The following is a 22,945-nucleotide window of genomic DNA, read 5'->3' as shown; positions in this document are numbered from 1 at the left end:
CCATGTGGAACCTCCTAGCCTAGTGTAATGATTTGAATCAGCACCACAGGATTTGCACAACTCCAAACAGGATAGGGTCCTTACACAACCTCTAAGAAAGTGCAACTTCTTTTATCATTGTATTTATGCCATTATAAAGCCGCAATGGGATTTCAGATAATATTTGCTACACTCTGAAATCATAGGCAAGGCGACTCAGGGTCAACAATATGATATATAGCTCTACCTGCTCGGTCTGCATGAGTTTCTCTCCCAAAAACCAAGGTGGGACAGTAATTTCCATTCAATACTTTAAAACAGTGGTTCTCAACCTGTGAGTTCCCAGATGTTTTGGCCTACAACTTCCAGAAATCACAGTCAGTTTTCCAGCTGTTAGGATTTCTGGGAGTTGAAGGTCAAAACATCTCGGGACCCACAGGTTGAGAACCACTGCTTTAGAAGCTAGGGGTTTTTAACTACAGGACGACTATAGGCTTACACATCCAACAGCTTTGATAAAAGGACAGGGACAAATACTGCAAGTAATCTCTTCTGTCTGAGTTGTTTTCCTCCATATAAGATGTGGCATGCTTCATAACTTCATTTTATCATATCAACAGTTATATCTAGTCCTGGACCTGCTACATACTGAAAAACAAAAAACTTCCGATATTTGCCTTTACAAAACAAAATACAAAATAGTTTCATCTCACAATTCCTTAGAACTGTGAAAAGAGCAGAATGGATGTTTCACATGACTGAAATCAGAGCATGGCATCCCACTGCCAAGTGCTTGTGCCTGTTCTAGAAAACTACCATGCAAATCTGACTTGAGCTCGGAAGAACCTGCCCCACCCCCACCCTCCTGCTATGTGTATATAAAAAGAGAGAAATAGTGGAGCTCAGCATGTGCCAGATTTAGAATCCCATTGCCTGGCCTTCTGAGATTGGTTCCAGCCAAACTCTACTGGCATCTTTTCCCCCCTGGCATCAGTTTGAAATTAGAACTGAAGCCAGCAAGACTCTCTTAAGAAAAATGTAGTCACATGAAGCTGAATTGTGCCATTGTGCAAAGTTTGAATTATCAGGAGGGCGATAAAGATGTAGCCATACCATCCGGACCATTGCACAAGTGGGGCCACACAGTTCCACAATGTGTCCCAATTTAACAATGTGTCCTGAGGCACAGTGAGAGCCCCTATTGTTCAACAGTTTCATCTTACATGGTATCCCACTGTTCTTTGTCACAAATTACCAACAGGGTTGCATATTGTGTCAGAGATGTAGATTTGCCATCATAAGTTATGCACCATAGTCTCTGATGTAGGATCCCAGTGTTAACAAGATTCTTTTCCCATTCTCAAGCATTGTCAGGACCCAGGCTGCAGAGCACCAATAACCATACACAGAGGCCAGAATCTATCTAATATCTTTATTGTGGAAATATATAAAGTTAATAAAAACAAGTGTAGAAAATAGTCCAGAAGTAGACCTTTCAGGAAAGGTCAAAATTAGTCCAAAGAAACAATGTCCAATATGAAATATTAAGGTCCAAAGTTGTAATCCAGTAACCGAAACACTCACTTTGCCAAGCAAAGTGAGGGGAGATGACAAGGTCCTTTAGTCCATAAAACTTAAGCAAGGCTAGGAAGTAAACTTGATTCTTGGAACACTAGGCTTAATTCAAGGCAACAAGAAACGAGGAGCAAGAACAGGATCCGTGGTAAATTCATGGCGAGGTCCGGAAAGCAAGGCAAGGTCCGTGGAGCAAGGCAAGGTCCTGGGAAGCAAGGCAAGGCTGGAAACGGGAGCAAAGGACTTGGACGCGGGAGTAGCGTAGTCCACACACAACCTACTCCCGAAGCTGACGAATTGACTCCGCAAGATTCCTACGTGGGCAAAACACCTAAATAGGGTCTCGTTTTCCCGCCAAAGAACATTTCTCTGGGGAACCAGAACCGAAAGCCATTCTCTGTGTCCAGATGCATGACTCCCTAAAGTTTCCCATGGGAAGCAGGCTTAATCAGCTGAATGCCTGGCAGCAATCCTAGCGCTCCTGCGAGACGCCTCCTGAGCGCCTTTCTGTTGTTTATAATAATCACGGCGAGAAAATGGGGGAGATTTCGGCTCAAGGCTTGTTTGGCAGACTTCTGGAAGGCAAATCTCCTGCAGGTGCAAGGGCTCCAATTCTGGCTGAAAAAGCTCCAATTCTGGCTGAAACGGTGGGAAACCTAAGTTTTCCTCTTCATCTGTCACAACAGTGCTAGGAACGGGACTACATGGCCCATGAGTCATCACAAGCATCTGCAACTACTAAAATCTTACTATTGCTACTAAAGATATAGTCCTACCAAATTACAGCAGCATTTTGCCTCATAGTGTTTATAGGAAATGACTTCTCTCTTGAAGTAAACACAGAACTGCTGTCTCATTGGATTACTGACAGAGCACCTTTTGCAATTACATTTAGGCACAAAATTCATCAGACGTGATGAACTTATTTTTTAGTTGCATTTCCCATAATCCTCTGGTCAACATAATAAGAACTTTTGAAAGATATAGAAAAGGAATCCCACTTATTCTTAAGAGGTAGTTTATGGCAAAGTGTTAGTTTATTAAAAAAAATGCCTGCTTTTTTGTGAATACTACTTTCAGTTAAAGCAAATCTTACATTGTGATGTTTTAAAAATGAATTTTCCAATAAGCCAAAACTAGAACAGGCGGCCAGAATTAATGATACTGCTTGGTTGGAGAAATTCGGCTCTATTTGAGAACAGTTGCAGAGCAGTGTAGATGTGCCCCTTGTTGCATTATTGTGCCCACCCACTTGAACTGAAAACAAGAAGGCCATACATTGTACATATTTTATTTAATTAGAAAGGCAGGAAGACCATGTATTGTTCCCGAAGACAGGAGGGCCATAAAATGTTCACATGATTTTTTTTTCTTTTGATTTCACAATCCATGTCACAGATCCTCAATGCTGACAAGCCTGGTTGGGCTCTAATATCTGACAGAGAATTCCAAGTTCCTCATTAAATTATAAATCCAGGAATTCCATTAGATGGAATCAATGTAATTAATGTTGGAAACAGCAATCTCTCAAGCCTTTCACTATTTATTTGTTTATATATATATATATATATATATATATATATATATATATATATTCATCTGTATTCTATGTGTATGTTGATTTGCTAGTTTGACTGACCTCTTTAGTGTGGGAGGGGATATAGACATGTAATTGTACTGAGCATATTCAGACTCAGGATGCCATTTTATATTCAGTATGTGTTTGGTCTTCAATGAAAGCAGATGTATGTGTCCAGCTGTCAGTGGGGGTGGATGCATGTTACAGTTTAGAGACTTTAATGGATGTATGCATGCTTATGGACTTCCATGAGTACAACTATACTTAAAGACTATTGACTATCGATTAAGAATGATACCCTGTGTACTCAACATAGAGAGAAGCTACATCCTATCTGTAACTGAACTTCAATAAGAAATATACCTGTATAGTGAAGTGAGACAAGATATTTATGAGTAAACAAGATATGTTATTTTTCAAATAAGACTGCTTTTTATCTCTGAGTTTTTAAAGGGAGTGTATATGTTTTGGGCTAATGCAACTACAATTTCAATATTAAAGAAATAATCATCCTCTGCTAGCCAAATATATTTTTGTAGTGGCATGTCTTTGTCCTTGGCAGTTCAAAGACATGGTTCTTCAGTTTAACAGCTGAGTTACCTGTGTGCCATTACATAAATGCTTGTGAATATCACTTGTTCAAAGAGTTGATGTCTAACAAGGTCATGCTTTTCTTGACTAGTGGTTTTCAAAAGGTGGTGTCCATGAATTCATGGAGATTCACATTTGCCGAAAGGATATGTGCCCAGAGACAGGATGCAGTTATTTTCCAATAGTTAAAGTGATGTTTAGTCCCCACAATTGTGCAATGTCTCCAGGTGTTCTATTGCAGCCTGGATTCTACTGGTTCCCATTCTTCCGGGACAGTGTTGCCACTACAAATTCTATATCTCTTTTCTGGTTTTATTCATGCTGCAGATCATTGTAGTATATTTCTTTTAATAAGGATCCTTATCCAATTTCCATGCCAGAAGTTAGCAAATCCTTTCACTTTCACAAAGAACAAGAGTTGCTTTTTTATCCCTCCTCACTTGGGAAAAACTATGCTGCTATTCATTTTCTGGCACAGTATAGTTAGAGGTGGCACTGTGTTCAGACAGATCTTTCATAGAGCACAGATACTTTATATCCTCCTATACTGAAATGGCTTTATGAGGACATTCTGACGCCATCCAAGCTGATATAACTGTCAATTGTTTGTGTTTCAAGTAGCCTATTTAGCATAAAAATAACCAATCTTGGGGAAAGGTTAGAAAAACATGCAGAAATTAAAATAACAGAAAACAATAATCATACCATCTGGCCAATTTTCCCGCTAAGCATATCTAGCTATCAAAGCCTATGTTCCATACAGCCATTTTCCTGTCTGCAAAGCAAGCTCAGATTCATGGAAATGCTTTCCTGTCCATAAAAATGGTTCAATATCATGCAACTGTTTTTAAGGTTGCAAAGTACAATACAGTACAATTGTTTTCCTGTCAGTGAACCCCAGCCCAACACCACTCAACACCTTTTGTGTCTGCAATTCAAGCCCCATCTACACTGCCACATAATCCAGTTTCAGTATGTAGATTTACTGCACTGAACTGGGTTATATGGCAGTGTAGATTCATGTAATCTGCCAGTGCGGTTCAATCTGCATTATATGAGTCTATGCTGACCATTATATAGCAGTTCAAACTGCATTATATGACAGTGTAGATGGGGCCTCAGTTCTATATATTTGTGTACATGCCTTCAGATTGTTTGTCAACTCATGATGATCCCATGCATTTCATAAGGTTTCCTTGGACATGGCATAGTCAAAGGTGGATTTGTCAGTTTTGTCCTCAGAAAACCAGCATACATCACCTGATACTCATCCAAGTACTAGCCAAGGCTGGCCCTGCTTAGTGTCAGTCATTTTCTCCTGGATTTCATTACATAATGGAAATGGGAAACCAAGTCAGACATGTATGCTAGACTTTGAGATAACAATTTGGGTAACTTTAGGGAAACACTGGAAAACTAAAGAACAAGGGAGTTCATGATGGATAGGAGTTTCTTAAAGGTGTCATATTGAAGGCAGAATTTCAAACAACTCCAATGAGGAAGAAAAATGAGATGGGTGTCAACTGAGCTAAGATTTAAAAGAGACATGTATAAGAAATGGAAAAGGAAGGAATTCACCAAAGAGGAATTTAAGTGAATAGCCTGCACATGTCAGAAAGTCAGAAAAGCTAAAATGTAGAACAAGATCAGACTTGCGAGAAGGGTCAAAAACAATAAAAAGAGATTTGTGGAAACAAAGGAAGAACAAGGAAATGGCGAGGTCACTACATGGAGATGAAGACAAAATGCTAAAGTGGGACAGAAAAAATGCAGAACTACCCAATGCCTTATTTTGACCTCATCAGACGGGCTAAGATTTGGCAGCATATGCCAGCTGCTCTTCCATTTTGCTATTGAGGCCACCAGCTCCCATCCCATGATATACACACAGCTATGACTGGCAGGGCTCTGTAGCAAAACTGAAGAAGAACCAGCATATGCTGCTGAGGCAACAATATGGAAGGCTTTCCATGTTGCATTAATAACAATCGAGGGAAGCCAAGCAGCAGACTCTTCTACTCGTGGGATGGGATTAGGGGTAAATTGGACAATGCGGGTTGTGGGACAATGGGTTCCCTTCACTGGGCACTTCCAGATTCGCCACAACTTGTAGTGATTCTGGCAACAAATGGAATGAGGTCCATAGTCTCTGTCTTTACTTAAAAGGAAAACATTGCTCAACCTTGGAAGAAAGGAACAGATGATGCAGTAGGGGAAATGCAGCACAGAGTAGGCATAGTGGTCAAACAGGAATACCTGGCTTCTCTAAATGAATCCAAGTCTCCAGGCCAGATGACCTATATAAAAAGGAATAGCAGGCGTGATCTCAGAACCACTGGCAATAATCTTTGAGAATAGATCATTAAACCATCTATAAGTGCATAGAAAGGAATATCATGATCACTTATACGAAGTCATTGAAATCCATGGGGCTCGTGCTAATCGTCCCATTATGAATATCTGGATCAAATCCACTGTTTTACAATGACATCTTTCTGGTTTATGTATAGGGATTTGCTGCTGTGATGTGGTTATATTTTTTGCAATTAATCCAAGACTCAAGCCTGTTGGGGATTTTCTTTATTTCTTTTTTATACATTATTGTTTCAAAATACTTGAGAAGTCATTTGACTAAATCATTTTTATCTTGGTCAAATGCTGAACCCTAATCCATAACTGTTTACATAATGCTTTAGAATTGTTCAAAACTGATCATAAACATTATAATGAAATATGAGGCATTATTATCCTTATGGTGGGAACTGAACTGAATACTTTGACTCCTTGTAGTGTGGGAAACAGAGTAGCACGAAAACGTTTGCAGCTAGCTAATGGCAGGTTTATGGCCACTTTCCCCATTTATCATTCCTATCTAATGCAATTATTATTAACTGCAGCTTTCCCTTATGAAACTAGCTTCACTAAATTATATGCAAAGGGGAAGACAATGCTTTGCAATATATATCAGAGTTTTGACAATGATGTGGCAAATCATTTCTATCCCATTCAGATGGAATCTTTTAAATTAGAGTCAGTTTCTTCAAAACAGCAAGCTGCCCATTAAAACAACTATGACAGCTGGCATAGTACTTAGTCTAGAAAATAATGACTGTGAAGCCAGGGGTTGTGTGCTCAAATCCACTCATGGGTATAAATTCCTTTGGAGAGTCACAGTGGTATAATGGTTAAAATGCTGGGAAATGGGAAATCAAGATTCTAGTCCCCACTGAACCATGGAGCTCACTGGGTGACATTGGACCAGCCATTCCAACGCAATAAACTGCATCATGTTTTGTGCACAGATTGGAAGTAAAGTAATATAGTTTGCTGAAACAGATGCTTGAAGGGATCCTGTTGAGAATTTACATCTTCATAAACGGACTTGCATCTCTGGGAATTTGAATTTTTCAGTTGTGTTATGTCCACATCAAGTAGAAGTATACTGTTACTTTACTATACAGCACAGCCAGCAAAGTGCCGAATGTGTTTTGTGCATCAATGTACATTGTGCACCGCTCTCTGTAAAAATTAGAATGGCAGAGTAGCATAACATCCATATCCAATACAGGGTTATGGTGAGCACTGCCTGATGTGCATCCATGTGAAATGTGCAATGAGCATCAGTGTAAAGTGTGCCCTGATGCACATTGTGGAGTGACATGAATTGTGCATCAATCCTGATGTACATAAATCCCAATCCACACTGGATGCCCTTGTTGAGATCCCGTCATGCATCTTTGCAATGCAGTAAAGGGGTTTCTTAGCCTCTCTGCTACTCGGGTAGGGACACATGAAGTTGCAATAAGTAGCAGGTCATAGGATTCTGATGCATCTGCATTTATCCATGGAATTATTTCCTGAAACACTTCAGGATGTGCAAATACTTGGGAAAAGCTATGCAGAAATATTCATTTTCTCCCACTATTATACAGAAAATTGTAAAAAGTATTTGTCCTCACACCATAGACAAATGATATATCCCTATGTTTCAGGCAGCAAATTGGTGGAGTAGGCATGAAAGAGAAGCGATTTCTAAACTAATTATTATGCAGTATGTTTGCAGAGTACGGGATGGGACGGTGCTTATGGTAATGTCAAAATAGCCTTCTAGCCTTTGGGCATTAGGCACCTTGACTTACGTGGGTGCCATTTTCTATTCCAACTTTGAATAGGAAAAAGTGCCTTGGGCAAGCCCTGGATCAATGACCCAATTTCTTATAGCAACCGCGTGTAATGATATAGATTCTTTCACATATGACAAACAAGTGCTTCAGCTCTCCATTTGATGACAAGTCTGGAGAAATATTTCCTAATCAAAAGGTTCAGCCTAACAGCCACTTTTAATATTAATTTTTAATCTTGATTGAAGAGGTGATACCAGTGAGGAATGGATTCAATATACCAATGGCTGCCCTGCCGTTAGCATGATACAGCTGAGGGCACTTCAGGTCACAATAATGAACACAGATTTGAAAGCTTTGTTCTAAAACTGCATGAAGCCGAGAACCATCCAATGATTAAAAGATATGAACCTCTGGTACTTGGGATTTCTCCAGACTGTAAAGAACTCAGAAACTAAACCAATGACCCAGAAAACAAGCTCAAATTAAGACATATCTGCTTGAAACAGCAAGTAGGGCTGTTCACTTAATGGCTAATCCAAGGGGTAGAGGCTAAAACGGGAAAATACAAGGTTGTGATTGAAAGCAGAGCACATACTAGGTCAGATGATTTGTCAATCAAGCCAAGTATATATGGGGTATACTCCAAAACTTTGAAGCATTTTTCTGGGACTCTAGTGCCTATACATTTAAGTCAGTAATTTTTCAAAGCTCCGATTTACTTTGGATCACAATGGATTTCCAGGGTTTCAAGTAGATATTTTCCCCATCATTCACTGCCTGATCCCACTGGTTCAAAGGATGCAAGGGCTGAACTTGGGTTTACATGCAAAGTAAGTGCAATGTCATTTCATTTTGAATGGTCTCTCCCCCTTGGATTCTAAACCGGGTTCTTATTTACCAGACAAAATATTCAACTTCAGATACTAGTTTCTGGATTCCCAAATGGGCTTGCCAAATATTTTACACTTTCACCAACACTGGATTTCTCTCTCTGCTTACAGAAAACAAAAACAAAAACCTTATTACAGATTGAGCATTGATTCCAAAATTCAAAATACTCAAAAATCTCAAATGGCCTACATTGGTAGCTTTCTGATGGTTAAATATACACAAAAATGTTTCATGAACAAAATTATTTAAAATATTATATAAAACTACCTTCAGGTTATATGTATTATAGGAAAAATAAATAAATTTTGTGTTTATAACTAGGCCCCATCTCTAAGGTATCTCCCTGTATATGTATAATGCAAATATACATAATTTCAAAATTCAAAATCCAAATGCTTCTGGTCCTAAGCATTTTGGATTTTAAAAAACTTTGTCTAGTAGCTCATACAGGGCCTTCTCAGTGGTGGTCCCTCATCTATAGAACTCCATCCCCAGTGAAATTAGATCAGCTCCCTCCCTCCTGACCTTCAGGAAAAAACTAAAAATGTATCTATGGGAGCAAGTTTTAGGTCAGTAATTCTTGATCAGTGCAATAAGTTAATACGAAATAATGCAATGACGAATGGAATGGCTTTGGATTATGTTTTTGGACTATGTAGTTTTAATGATTGGCTTTAATGTTTGATGTTTTAACTTTTTGGTTTTTAATGTATTTGTTTATTTTATCTGTATATATTTGTGCAGCATCAAATTGTTGCCTACGTGTAAGGCTTCTCTGAGTCCCGTTCGGGGTGAGAAGGGCAGGGTATAAATATGGAAAATAAATACAGTGTTTGCTCAAAAATGGAAAGTCCTACTTTGGACTTGGTATGAGAAGCTATGGTATCTGGTTCTCATTGACTGATTTCTTCACAATTATTTTATTAACAGAAGCAGAAGTAATCTAGATTTCCCTGGTTCTCATATCAGTCTTTGAATGACATCTTAATTTCAATGCTAAAAAAATATATGTATATATGTGTGTGTGTGTGTGTGTGTGTTTTAAATGTAATTTTAATTGTATTTATTATATATTAACTGTCTTTTAACCTAAATCCACATAGTACTATTTAATTGTTTTAAATTTTTGTATTTTTGTTGTTTTAAACGGTGACCGGATTGTGTGGTTGTTAGCCACCTTAAGCACCCACAGGGAGAAAGGTGGGATATACACAAAGTAAATAAATACATACATATATATACATATACATATATATAGTTAAGGAATGCTGCCAGTCTGAACATTTTATTTTTTATCTGATTTATTTTATTAAGACATATTTTTCTATTTAAAAGAAAGTTTTGTTACCAGTTTTTAAACTGGGCTCTTTGTAACAATATGTGTTAGGTGCCTAGTAATTCTTAGCTGCTCTTCCTTGTTATCCTTTAACTCAGCAGAACAGGAAGCTTCCCTGGTATTTGTTCCTCTAATTTAAATATAGACGTGAGATAAATTTTATTAAGATTCTGATATAGTGCCTTTAAGGCTTCATAAGTCTCGCATCATCAAAATAAAACCTTTGTTCTCCACATCTGTGATTTTGTTTGCTTCCAGTTGAAAAGAAGATCATTCCACCCATCTCTCCAAAAGGAGAATTGTGCTCTTCATTCATAAAATGCCCTGAAGCATCTCAGGATTTTCTTTTTCAAGCCAGCTTTGTGGCAGTCAACAAAATGTTTTCACCTCCAGTGAAAATGAACAATAACTGACAAAGCAATAAAGACTGAAAGTGTATGTATATAGTTAGCATTTTAACTTTCAGCATTGGGTTCTACAAGAAATAGAGATTATTAGCAGCAGTGCACTATGGGGCTACTGTTCATCATATGTTCATCATATGAAGTGTCTACAATACAGTCGTGATTTAAAAAAAAAAAAAACCCTGTGGTTGTGAGTTACTCTGAAGCTTTTCTTTGCTATAATCCAACCCAAATGATTTCTATCCTCCATTAGACTTCAACAGGATTCCCTAATTAATAGACCAATTTGATACATGTGTTCACAAAAATCTGTTTGATATTCCCACTTTGTAGTGTTAAGATGCACACTTGCCCACAGAATATGTGAAGAAAAAATTAGTCATGGAACAAGTAATAAGAATTTCAATCTCATTCAGATATTTTCCAAGAATGTTCCCCATCTTGCAGTTTGCAAGCAACATAACCTTGAGAAACACTGAGACATGCCTTACAAATGTACAAATGCTCACTGAGCCTTAGAAGTAATGCAGTAAAAAGAGAATGAGTAACCCAGGGGTTGCTTCCATCTGACTATAATAATCAACATGACAGTACAGGTTGAATCCTTCTTATCTGAAATTCTTGGGACCAGGACTTGGATGGATTCTGGATTTAGGGATTCTTGTATTTACACATACATAGAAAATACTTCCTCATTTGTCAGCATACTTTTCAGCAATTTAGCCAGGAAGGGAGGGGAAAATCCAGGTCTTTATCATTCTTTCTGGACTGCGTACAGGTGGATAGTAACAGGGTCACACTCCATGTTCCCTACATGGCACATTTCCAGGGCAGTTGCTCCACCATATTCCACTATTGGCTGGATGGAAGATAAGCACAGAAATGTCTAGGATGTGTGCTTTGTGTAAGTGGAGGAAATACCCAGTGGGTACTGGTCTTGTGACTAGCCCCCTTTTCCCAAAGGCAGAAGTGGGTAGCTAGTAGTCAAAGATTTCAGATTTTCAAGTGTTTTGGATTTCCAGGTAAGGGAGATTCAGTTTGTACTAGCCAGTCAAGTAAAGATGCCTTATAAATGGCAAAAGGGGTGCATACTGTTTTTGCTCATTTCTTTCCATTGTCTCTGGGATCTCTCATAATAAATGTGAGATATTTAGCAAAAATGTCAACCTTCTTATGTAGTGTCAGCTTATTGGATGCTAATCTTGAGCCAGTAATGACACTTTCCTCTGCTCATGTGTTTAAGATGTCAGAGTGAAAGAGTGTGGAAAGAAATAAATAGACATGGTATCTGCAATGACAAAAGTTCCTGAACTGGCTAAACACCCCATGTCACTAATTTAATTATATGTATCAGACACTTGTTTTACATTTCTGGCACTATGAAGATACTTATCTTCCACCATTTGGCATTACCTAATTGCATATGAAGCATATGGAATATGCCACAGGCAAGAAGCAATGGGCAGAGAGGGGAAAAATCAACACTTGCCTGCTGGCACTTATGTGTTTATGAGGAAATCTGATTTTAGTATGTATTTCCTGGTTCACAAAAACATTCTTGAATCCTGACATTGACAAATTGTAAGCATGTCTGGGGACATGTTGGAAAATTTGCATTAAAAAATGAGGAAATTTCAAATGTATCAAAATAGTGGTTAAACATGCAGAAGTCAATTGAGGGGTTCAATGCAGGTAATTTACAACAATACATACTATTTTTAAAAGGCTCACTGTTCCTACCCACTCATCTTCTTCCCACATTTTCCTGTGGGAATGAACAAACTGAAGCAATCTAGCTTTTCTCTCCACTTTTACTGAGAAAGAATGAACTCTTGTTTGCCAAGGCACCAAAACAGAGGTGTAATAGTAACAAAGAAAGCTTTATTCTCAAGTAAGATGGATTAAATTGGGGTTTTAAAATATCATACAGCTTAGAACATTACTCTCCAGTTAGTTGCTTAAGATGTTACAGTAATACAAGAACAAGTTATATTTAAAAACACAATGGAATGAAAAACCAGGTACAAACAGAACTCCTTATATCCCTAATTAGAACAGGACACATGACACTAGCATAGAAATCATGTTCCCAGGTTTTCTCATGGCTAAAGAAGCCAGAAATTTGATTCCTTTGTGGATTAGATTCTACCGGATTTTCTTCTGACTCGTGACAGCACAGATCAAGAACAAATAAACATGAAAGAGCAAGAAGTTCTGAAAAAGAGTAGGAACATGGCAAAACACTGTTTCTTTTTTATATCTTTGGCTCATGGAAACTCTAGACCTTTTGACATCTCTTAACCTACACAAAAGGTGGTTAGCAAAAGGTATGTTATACTTACATGTCATAACTCTGTTACCCTAAGTGGCAAATTAATTGATTGGGCGGCATTACCACCAATAGTAGCCGTAAAAAACGAGTTTGAAGCTATTTGGTGCAATGTCTTTAATCCATATTAGGTTGCATTCCACATTGTCAGTATCTTGCACTCTAACTTACCCCTTATTTTGTCATTATGTGATGTCTTTGTTGTGCCTCACATCCACACGTAGCACTAGGGGATTCAGGTCATCAGGAAACCATATTAATCAAATGGCTTCAACTACAGGAAAAGAGATTCCACCTGAACATTAGGAAAAACTTCCTCACTGTGAGAGCTGTTCGGCAGTGGAACTCCTTCTCCTTCTTTGGAGGCTTTTAAGCAGAGGCTGGATGGTCATCTGTCAGGGGTGCTTTGGGTTTGGACTGGATGGCCCGTGAAGCCTCTTCCAACTCTATGATTCTATGAGTCTATGAGTCTATGACCTTGTAAAGTATTATAGTGTGTGTGTGTGTGTGTGTGTGTGTGTGTGTGTGTGTATGCCTTCAAGTCATCTATTGACCTATAGCAAGTTGCAGCCCCATGAATTTCATAGTATTTTCTAAAACAAGGAACAGAGGTGGTTTTGTCAAGCATAGCCTACACTATCTGAAATTCATTGGTGGCCTCCCATTCAAATAGTTACCAGGGCTGACCCCACTTAGCTTTTGAGATCAGACAGGATCTGGTGCATTTTAGGGTATATAATAAGGTCCATCATAATGGCAGTTAGCTTCTTTCTCTCAAAAAGTGTTTTCTTTTGATCACCTTAAACCCACTTATGATCAGTTTTTGTGGCTTAGCCCCTTTCCCATCCACTCCCACTCAGCTGCTCGGGGTGATGGGGCAGGATACAAATAAAGTTATTATTTTCAGGATTCTGGAAACTACTACAATGCTTCCACTTCTTTTTTCCCCTCCACTAATAAGTCCCAAGTATTAAAGTATTTCCTTATAAAGCTTTCCTCATAAATTCCCCTTATTTGCTTAACTACCATTTGTTATATTCCCGTGCTCTTTTATGTGTTCTTTTTTTTTTCAGATGGAGTAATGGAAACCAAAGGCATTCTAAATTGCTTAATTCAAAAAGAATAGGCTGGGACCTTATTGGTGTCCTATGCAAAGATCCCCTACTTGAAGCGGATAGAAATTTTTACCTGACATGTGAAACCCACAGGCTATAAAAAGATTGTGTGTGCAGTACCATTGTGGTTCAAATATCCATTGTGCTTGCAGATCTACATGCAGATGAAATGCAATGCAATGCGTATGCAGACAAGATGTGCATTTGATTGTGCATTCAGAAGTATACTCACTTCTGTGATATTGCAATACAAGGGTTGTGTGGCACAATAAATGCATAACTCTGTAAGTGGAAATTTAGGCAACACCAATATAGATTCTATGTGTTGCTATATGTCCATGATTAAAACAGAACTCGGCATACTGTGGTTGAAAAGCAAGCTGTCCTTCTTAAATTGTATTAGCTTCACAAAGTTAATTTAAAATTAATTATAAAGGATGTTTCAAAAAGAGGCCTTGCCACTTGTTTTTTACTCTGGCACAACAGTGAAGTGGATAGTTCTTTGTATGGTCACCTGCTTTGTTTCATTTCAACAAATTCATTTGTAGGAAAATAAATTAAAGCCATTTGTTTGCTGGGTCCTGCACCTTGACAAGTCTCTCTCTTCATTTCAGGCTCTACCTAATAGCTTTTGGAGTGAGGTGGGCTTCTACAATTAAGAAACATCTCAAAAAATATAATTTCAAACTAAACAGATAAGACTATTGCCATAAAATTTAGACTAAGACAATTTGCCCTTCACCAGCAATTTTCTGCACTTCCATGGCTCTTGCCACATCTGACATCTGAAAACTATTTCTATTTTCGACCTTACCACAGGATGGCATTTCAGAAAGCTTTCAGGGACAAAGAATAATGGTCTTTGATTTATGAACCAAATGCTGCAACGTTCTTTCTCAGACACTATAAAACATGCTATTGAAACTCTCAGTATGAAGCGTTGCCCATTGTATCTTTTCTTTAAAAATATGTTTTTAAAATTGGTGTTGTAAGGATATCAAACCTATGGCCTAGGCTATATTTCCTCAACCTATTATCCTCCTGAAATGATCATTACTGATCCCCTGAAGCACTTCCACTAAATAATTTTACTGTGTAAAGTAGCCTTCTCCAACCTGGTATCTTCTAGAGGCATTTTCCATCATCCACACAGAGCAGTGACAGCGGAACTCTAGACTATCTGGACATCCAGGAGATTGCATGTAAAAGAGACCACCAAGAAGGGACAGTGGTATTAGAAGGATGAGCAAAGGAGAAAATGCATCTGAATCAGTCCAGGCTCTCCATTTTGGGCAATCTTTGAAATGGAGAAATGACTGCTCTTCTGGATGACACTGTGCAGATGCAATGATGTCAGGAAGGTATTATTTCTTTTCTGTCCCTACTGTGGCATAGGGTTTTCAATGAACTCTAGCCCATTTTCAGTTAGACTTGCTCAGAATTTGCTAACATCAACACTCTAGTCTCCATCCTATCTATCTCATCACCACCAGCTCCATAAGAAACCAAGGGAAGTGCTGGTGTGTGGCTCCATTCCACGGAATATGGTACCAAAGAGTGATTATATCTACCACTCTTGACATTTTTTCATTCCATGGAGAATGGAATGGAAAAATAAGGAGTGGCAAATCAACTTGCCAAAGCAAGTTGCCAAAAAACATCTGTATCTATTAGCCTACTAAGGTAGTCCATCTTAATTAGCCTCCAATCCCATTAGAGGCTCCAAGAACCATCAGACGGGGGAATTTAGTGTCCTAGGAGGGTTCCACCCTGTCTTGGGAACAGAGTCCCACGCTGGACATCACACAACGTGGTGTGACTTCGACAGAGACCCCTATTCTCTCATCCAGCCTGTTATTGTGTGGAGAACCCAGGCTGGCAAAGCTGGGAGAAAGTAACCACACCTAGCTTCAAGCAAGTCAGGTCTGTAAAATACAATCTAGGAGCCCTTCCATACAGCCATGTAACCCAAAATATCAAGGTAGAAAATCCCACAATATCTGCTTTGAACTGAGATATCTGAGTCCATGCTCCCATATATTCTAGTTCAAAGCAGAAAATGTGGGATTTTTTTCAGCTGTGTGGAAGGGGTCTCGGTCAGCATTCTCATCCGAAATTAAATCACAGGCTCTTCGTCCATTTACCAACTTGGCACTGAGCAGCAGCATTTATAGCAAAGGGAGTCTGTGGCAAAGTCTATACTCTGGAAACTGACCCAAAGGTATGGAACTGAGTGAACCCTTCCTCTAACCTTACATTAATTGCTGCCTTGCTTCCACCTAATCACCAGGGCTATATTGTTGTCTCTATATTTTCTGTCCTGATTTAATTTTGGCTGTTCAAATTTATATTTGTCATGTGTTTTAATTTTCCTGACAGTTGGTTTTTTGCCAGATGAAGGGAGATATTTAAAGAAAGAAAAAAGTTGTTTTTTTCCTTTTTCTACTTTCATTCAAGTCAATGCTTCCCTCAGCCCTCCATCAGTTTATCTATCAAAAGGGCAGAGTAGTCAAAATTCAAGTAAAGGTTGAAAAACAATACTTCATCATCAAATGTTGGGAAACTTTGATGTAGAAATAAGTTTTCTATGCAGAATAAACTATTTAGAGACAGGGACCTTCTTTTCTGTGAAGAAAATACAATTTTCTAATAAACAAAACACCATACAGATGTGGGGGGTTTTTGTTGTTGCTGCTGCTGTTTTTTGGTGGCCTGCACATAAGCCTTGAATTGTGAATACCCCTCAAAAACCATACAATTTTCAACAACTTTATCAGAGAAAAAATAGTAATAGTAATATTATTCATTCTAAACTGCAAAAATACATGGGTGGTCTGGAGATATTGTAAGAACAATTCATATAGGCATACACATTGATTGAACACAAATTGACCATTTACATGTTTGCACCTTGGATCTGTGCCAACAACAGCTTCTCTCTGTTCTAGTCTTGCAATTTAATGATCAAATGACAGGTGGATTTTCATGATAAAATCATTTTTATGAATTAAAAGAAACACTGTGTAAACGATCCAACCCAAAAGTTTAACATTTCACTAATTCTTAACTATCTTGCACAAAATAAGATCAATAATACAGCTCCTTTCAGCTCCCAGCAACATACCTTTTGTGATGCTGAGTTTATATACTGCCAATCTTTCAGTGGTTTATCATTCAGTGGCATGTTTCTCCCTCTAACCTAACAAGGGACACACAACAGGATGAACAAAAGAATGAAGCTCTGAAACATAAAAAAACAAAACAAAACCTAGTACAGTGACCACAGATATTCCCAGACATTTTTGCCCTTCACAGTGATATACAGCCTCTCATTATCACATTTATAATAATTCAGCAGAACCATTTCCTGGTGCGCCCATCGGATTCTGCGATTTATGAATGCATTACCACAATAAATACAGTAACAGGTCAGCCCTGCAGTGCCAAATGAGAGACTGTGAAGATTACATTTTGTAAAATGGGAGGGGGAGAAATCAGGTGGAGCCAGAGGCAGTAAAATACAGTTTTTGTGCACAAATTTGTCCTTAACTAAACATGTTGGCTGTTAGCCCAGACTTGAGGACACATATAAACAAAAAAGCTGGGTACACTACTGTGACTCTTTCTCATACACTTTTACAGATAGGAAAATGTTGTGTAGTATAGTACGGTAAACTCATTTAACAATATTTCCAAAAGGGAGATACTACGTAGATCTCAAAGCATGATGATGATGATGATGATGATGATGATGATAAGACATTCTCAGTCTTTTTCCGTAGGCAATTTGTACAGTTCTTTTGGTGCACAAAGTCATATATGAAACATTTGCTGCCCAACCTGAGACCAGACATAAAAAATAGAATAAAATAAGGGCAACTTTTTAAACTGTAACCTATTTACAGTAGACTCTCAGTTAACCAGAATGCAAGCAACCAGAAGTCTCAAGCAAAAAAGAAAAGAAAAGAAAATCCTACCCTCTTTCTCCATCATCTTGGCACATTTAAAGCTGGCCTCCATCCTTATGATGTATTCAAAACAATCTCTTACACCTCTATTAGTAATTTTAATATAGATGTGATTTTGACATAGATGTAAGATAATAACTCCTTGCTGTAACTAATCTGGCTGCTATGTTTTGAACTAACTGAAGTTTCTGAACAGAGATAATCCAATGCAGAGCTCATTTCAAAAATCCAGACTTAGATTACCAGCATGCATACTGCCATCTTTAGTTCCTCTAGACCAGTGATTCTCAACATGTGGGTCCCCAGATGTTTTGGCCTTCAGCTCTCAGAAATCCTAACACCTGCTGAACTGGCTGGGACTTCTGGAAGTTGAAGGCCAAAACACCTGGGACCCACAGGTTGAGAACCACTGCTCTAGCCCTAAGAAGAGGAGCAACTGTAAGCAGCTGAAGTTGATAGGAAGTAGTACGCATGACTGTGACATTTATCTGGGCTGTGATTTGAAGCAATAGCACCCTCCAGCTGGAAATAGTTTTTCATAGGGAATGTAATCCCATCCCAAGACTGATCTTTTTATCTAGACTGCTCTCTCTCCCCAGAAGGTCTCAGGGTGGTTGACACAACTTCAACCCCAGGTTAGACTCCATATCAGTAATCACCTCTATTTTGTCTGAATTTATTTCCAGTTTGTTTTCCCTTATTTCCTCCTGCAGGTATTCATTTAGAAAAACCTCACTATAATGGATTCTGGTTTTAAGGCATGAAGAAATATATTTGGGCACCATTGGCATTCTGATAGCATCCTTCTCCATACCTCCCCATACCTCCAAGCGATCTCTTCCGGGTGTTCAATGTTAAAAAACATTATGGACAGGACAGTATCTTGTAATACATCAAATAACAGCTCCTTTTTTGAAGACCAGCCATCTCCTGAATCTGAGAGATAGGACTAAATTACAGCGCCACGATTCACCATGGTTGATGTTTGAAAAATCCAAAAACTACAGCAGGGATACACACACCCACGCCCCAAGTCAAAGCTGAAACAAATATCATTAACTAAGGTGGCCATAGCCATCTCAACTTCATATCCCACTCTGTAACTAGTTTGAAATTAATGGTAAAAATCTGTGTTGTGCTTCGTTTTTTAACTTTGAATTGGTTGTAATGGTTTTTAACTGGGAATTTTTTTAACACTGTATATATTTAATCGTGTTTTAAGGTTCATATATTTGTATATTTTAAATGGTTATGCTGAAGCTTTTATGTTAAGTCACTTTGAGTCCCCTATATAAACATAATAACAATAACAATCTAATTCAAGATTGCACACAATTGGATGGCAACTGGCCTCTCAATCACCTTGCCCAAAAAAGGATTTGATCGTTCTATAGTTGTTAAAGTCCTGGGAGGTCATTTTTTGTAGAAGCAGCCATACTACTGCTTCTTTGAAAGAAGATAAAGATGTTCCCTCCCTGAGGGATGCATTAACAATACATTGTAGCTGAGATCTAACTGTATATCCTCCCTGAATGACCAGCCAAAAAGGGCAGGACAGATCTGCCCAGATATCTGCATGCATGGGCTTAGATGAAAGATTAGATGAAAATTCTACTATAAGCATAGCTGAATGTTTTAAATTCTGTCACAGCACTGGAGGCGTGACAAATGATCATTGAAAAATCTTGCCATTTTAGAGCTGAGTGATCTTTTTATCGGGCAGATGGAAAGCAGCATGAGAAGCCATGACATTTTGCCTCATTTCAAAAAGAAGCCAGTCAACTGTCCTTGGCAGCTGACCCAAATCACTTGGAGAATGATAAATTGTGTGTGAGTGTGTGTTTGCAACAGCAACCATTGCTTTTAGAGTACAGGAGGCTGCTAACAAAAGAGACAAAATTCTGCCTCTGAGATCACCTGGATGAAAAACCCCAGGAAATGTCATGAATATTGCAAATCAGCTTGAAGATACAAATGAGAGACACAATTTTTCCACACAGCAAGAAGACACAAGCTGCTGTCAAAATCCACAGGAGGGATGCCACCACAGATTTCATATTCTAAGGAGCAAACAATTGATTTTCAAAGGAAATATACCCATGTCAGCTAATTCCTTTTGGTACTGTTCCAACAATATTTGGCTCAATCAATCTGAATGCTGGAGTATTTTCCAAAAGTTACTTTCTAATGATCAATAGTTTGGCCTGGGGAAGGGAGAACCTTGCAATCTATTACAAATGTAATATTCTTTCAATTGGAGGTTTTCTGAAGCAGCAGTTTGTTCTCTTTTGACCCCAAAATCATCAGTTGGAGGACTCCAAAGAAACGGAGGGTCACAAAACATCTTTGGAGAGCCACATGCAGCCCTAAGCTAAACTTTGCTTGCCTACCATCTAAATCAGTGGTTCTCAACCCAGGATCTCCAGATGTTTTTGGCCTACAACTCCCAGAAATCCCGGCCAGTTTACCAGCTATTAGGATTTCTGGGAGTTGAAGGCCAAAAACATCTGGGGACCCCAGGTTGAGAACCACTGATCTAAATCCATCGATTCTAATCGGTATTCACAATACCGATTAGAAACCAGCGTCTGACAACCATTCCTGTTCTTGTTACTGAGGTGTCTTGTGAAGGAAGTCTCTCTTCATCTGTTGTGGATTCAGGCCACCAAAGGTAGCCAGACCTTGATTGCCCCCTTTCAAACTAACACGATACCACAGAAAGGGATAAAATCATTGCAAGTTTCATATCCACAGAGCATTAACTTGTCTTGCTGGGGCGGGGGGGTGGGGGTGTTTTGTTTTTGGCTAGTAAGAAAACCTTATCCCAACAACTTATTTGTTACATCCATCAAACATAAAGTGACGCACTGATTTGCTGCGAGAATCAGTAAGACATATTCTCAGCTGCTTACAACACTAGAGGGCTTGGGACAGAGGTTTCCAGGGGTCGAGGGTTGCGATAGCCATTGGAATGCTTTGCACAGCTTTATTAAAGGGAAGCAAAATCTGACAACAAAGTACCAGTGGGAATGGAGCCAAAATGTGACCACTATTGACCTTCTTTCAGAAAGATGCTGACTTGTAACTTGTAAAGGGAATTGTTTACTCCTTTTGAATATTTCCACCAACTTACCTTTGATGCATTCCTTAGACATTCTCCCTATAGTTCCTTATACAGTATGACCCCATATCCATAGGGATACATTTCTAGACTTCAAATGGATATAGGAAACCCATGGGTGAAAACAAATCCTAGTGTTTTCAATGGGATAAATGAGAGAGGCACTGAGAAGAGGGTATAGCTTGTACAGGAGATCCTAATTTAAAAATCTAGCAATGCCAAAGTGAGACTGTATTTTGGTTCCGTGAATATGTAGGTCAAACTAGTGTTTAAAAGTCTATTCATTCAAATGAAACACAGTAGACTATCCACATTTGGGGTTTTGCTTTTTCAGATTTGATTAACATGTTCTTTAGGAATCTCTAGGTACTCCAGCATGACTCTATGGTCAGCTTCTGTCACAACGTTGCACTGGAAGACTTAGAATTTCCCAGAGAAAACACTTCTCTAGACATTTTTATGTCCCCCAGCATGATGCTGTGGTCAGTTTTTGGGAGAAGTTGACTCGAGTTGTATTGGAGGACCTAGAGATTTCTAGAGAAGTTTTTTTTTTCAGGTAAAAAATACTGGGATTTTTATTTACAGTTTTTCTACTTTTGTGGGCATTCTGTGTCTCTAACTCCAGCAAATGTGGAGGGCTGACTGGAAAAAAATTGATGAAAGCAAGATAAAGTACTTTTCTTCTTCAGTTGAACTGCAGGAATATTTTTCAAATGGGGTGAGTTGTCCAAGATGCTGTTTTATGCTCTTTTAATTTAAATCCCTTTTTTTTTTTTTAAATAAGTGAATTAAAACACAACATATCTCTGGAAATTACCTCTGATTCAGTCTGTCCTGTATGATTTTAGATATATCTTTTCCCCATTGTTAAAATTCCCCTCCACTATAAAGTTTCTTATGCCTGTTCACTGAAACTAGAAGTGATATCTCTGGATTTAGTTACATCCTATAATGGAACCAGGAACCCTGGTGGCGAAGTGTGTTAAAGCACTGAGCTGCTGAACTTGCAGACCAAAGGGTCGCAGGTTCAAATCTCGGGAGCGGAGTGGGCACCCGCTGTTAGCTTCAGCTTCTGCCAACCTAGCAGTTCGAAAACATGCCAATGTGAGTAGATCAATAGGTACCGCTCCGGCGGGAAGGTAACGGCGCTCCATGCAGTCATGCCGGCCACATGACCTTTGAGGTGTCTACGGACAATGCCGGCTCTTCGGCTTAGAAATTGAGATGAGCACCAACCCCCAGAGTCAGACATGACTGGACTTATAATGAAACCAGAGTGCTACAAAAACTAGATTGTATACTAGATTCCCATTATTAGAAATGTAATTTTGTTCATCTAAGGAAAAGCATCCAAAAAAACCAAGACCAATTCCTTTTCCATTATGTGACCCAATGAGACAACGTGTACCATCAAGCCATCTATTGATTTATGGAAATCACATATATTTCATAAAGTTTTCTTATGCAAGGAATCTTCAACACTGCTTTTGCCAGTTTCTTCCTCTAAAACAGTGGTTCTCAACCTGGGGTCCCCAGATGTTTTTGGCCTACAACTCCCAGAATTCCCAGCTAGTTGACCAGCTGTTGGGATTTCTGGGAGTTGAAAGCCAGTAACATCTGGGGACCCCAGATTGAGAACCACTGACCTAAAACATAGGGTGTGATGTTTCCCATCCTTGTTTTGAACTTTTGTAGTTGCATTACAGCATTTAGTCAGGTCACAATCCTGAATTGCATAATCACAATACCCACATATTTTTGCCCTTCAAATCTGTTTGAATGATCCTTCATCACTAAGCCAGTATTATTCAGATTTAACCAGAAATTGTTCATTCTGCATTCTTGCTTTGTTCAAATACTGCTCTGGAAATTAATGTTTGTTTTTCATCTTACAAAAGAGCACACTTCCTTGCCATTCTCTCCTTTGCAGAAT

The 22,945-nt window shown here is 38.7% G+C and overlaps 1 long non-coding RNA gene across 1 annotated transcript in view; it reads right to left on the bottom strand.

Moving 5' to 3' along the window:
• LOC103278175 (uncharacterized) overlaps positions 1 to 22,945 on the bottom strand; it is a 47,440-nt gene that overhangs the window by 12,284 nt on the left and 12,211 nt on the right. Inside the window, exon 2 of the long non-coding RNA XR_505855.3 lies at positions 17,048 to 17,122. This is a non-coding gene — a long non-coding RNA (uncharacterized LOC103278175). The remainder of the gene's footprint in view (positions 1 to 17,047; positions 17,123 to 22,945) is intronic.

This window comes from Anolis carolinensis, chromosome 3, assembly GCF_035594765.1.
Source record: "Anolis carolinensis isolate JA03-04 chromosome 3, rAnoCar3.1.pri, whole genome shotgun sequence".
In the NCBI taxonomy this organism is placed as follows: domain Eukaryota; kingdom Metazoa; phylum Chordata; class Lepidosauria; order Squamata; family Dactyloidae; genus Anolis; species Anolis carolinensis.
This window is presented reverse-complemented; position numbering and strand designations above follow the sequence as displayed.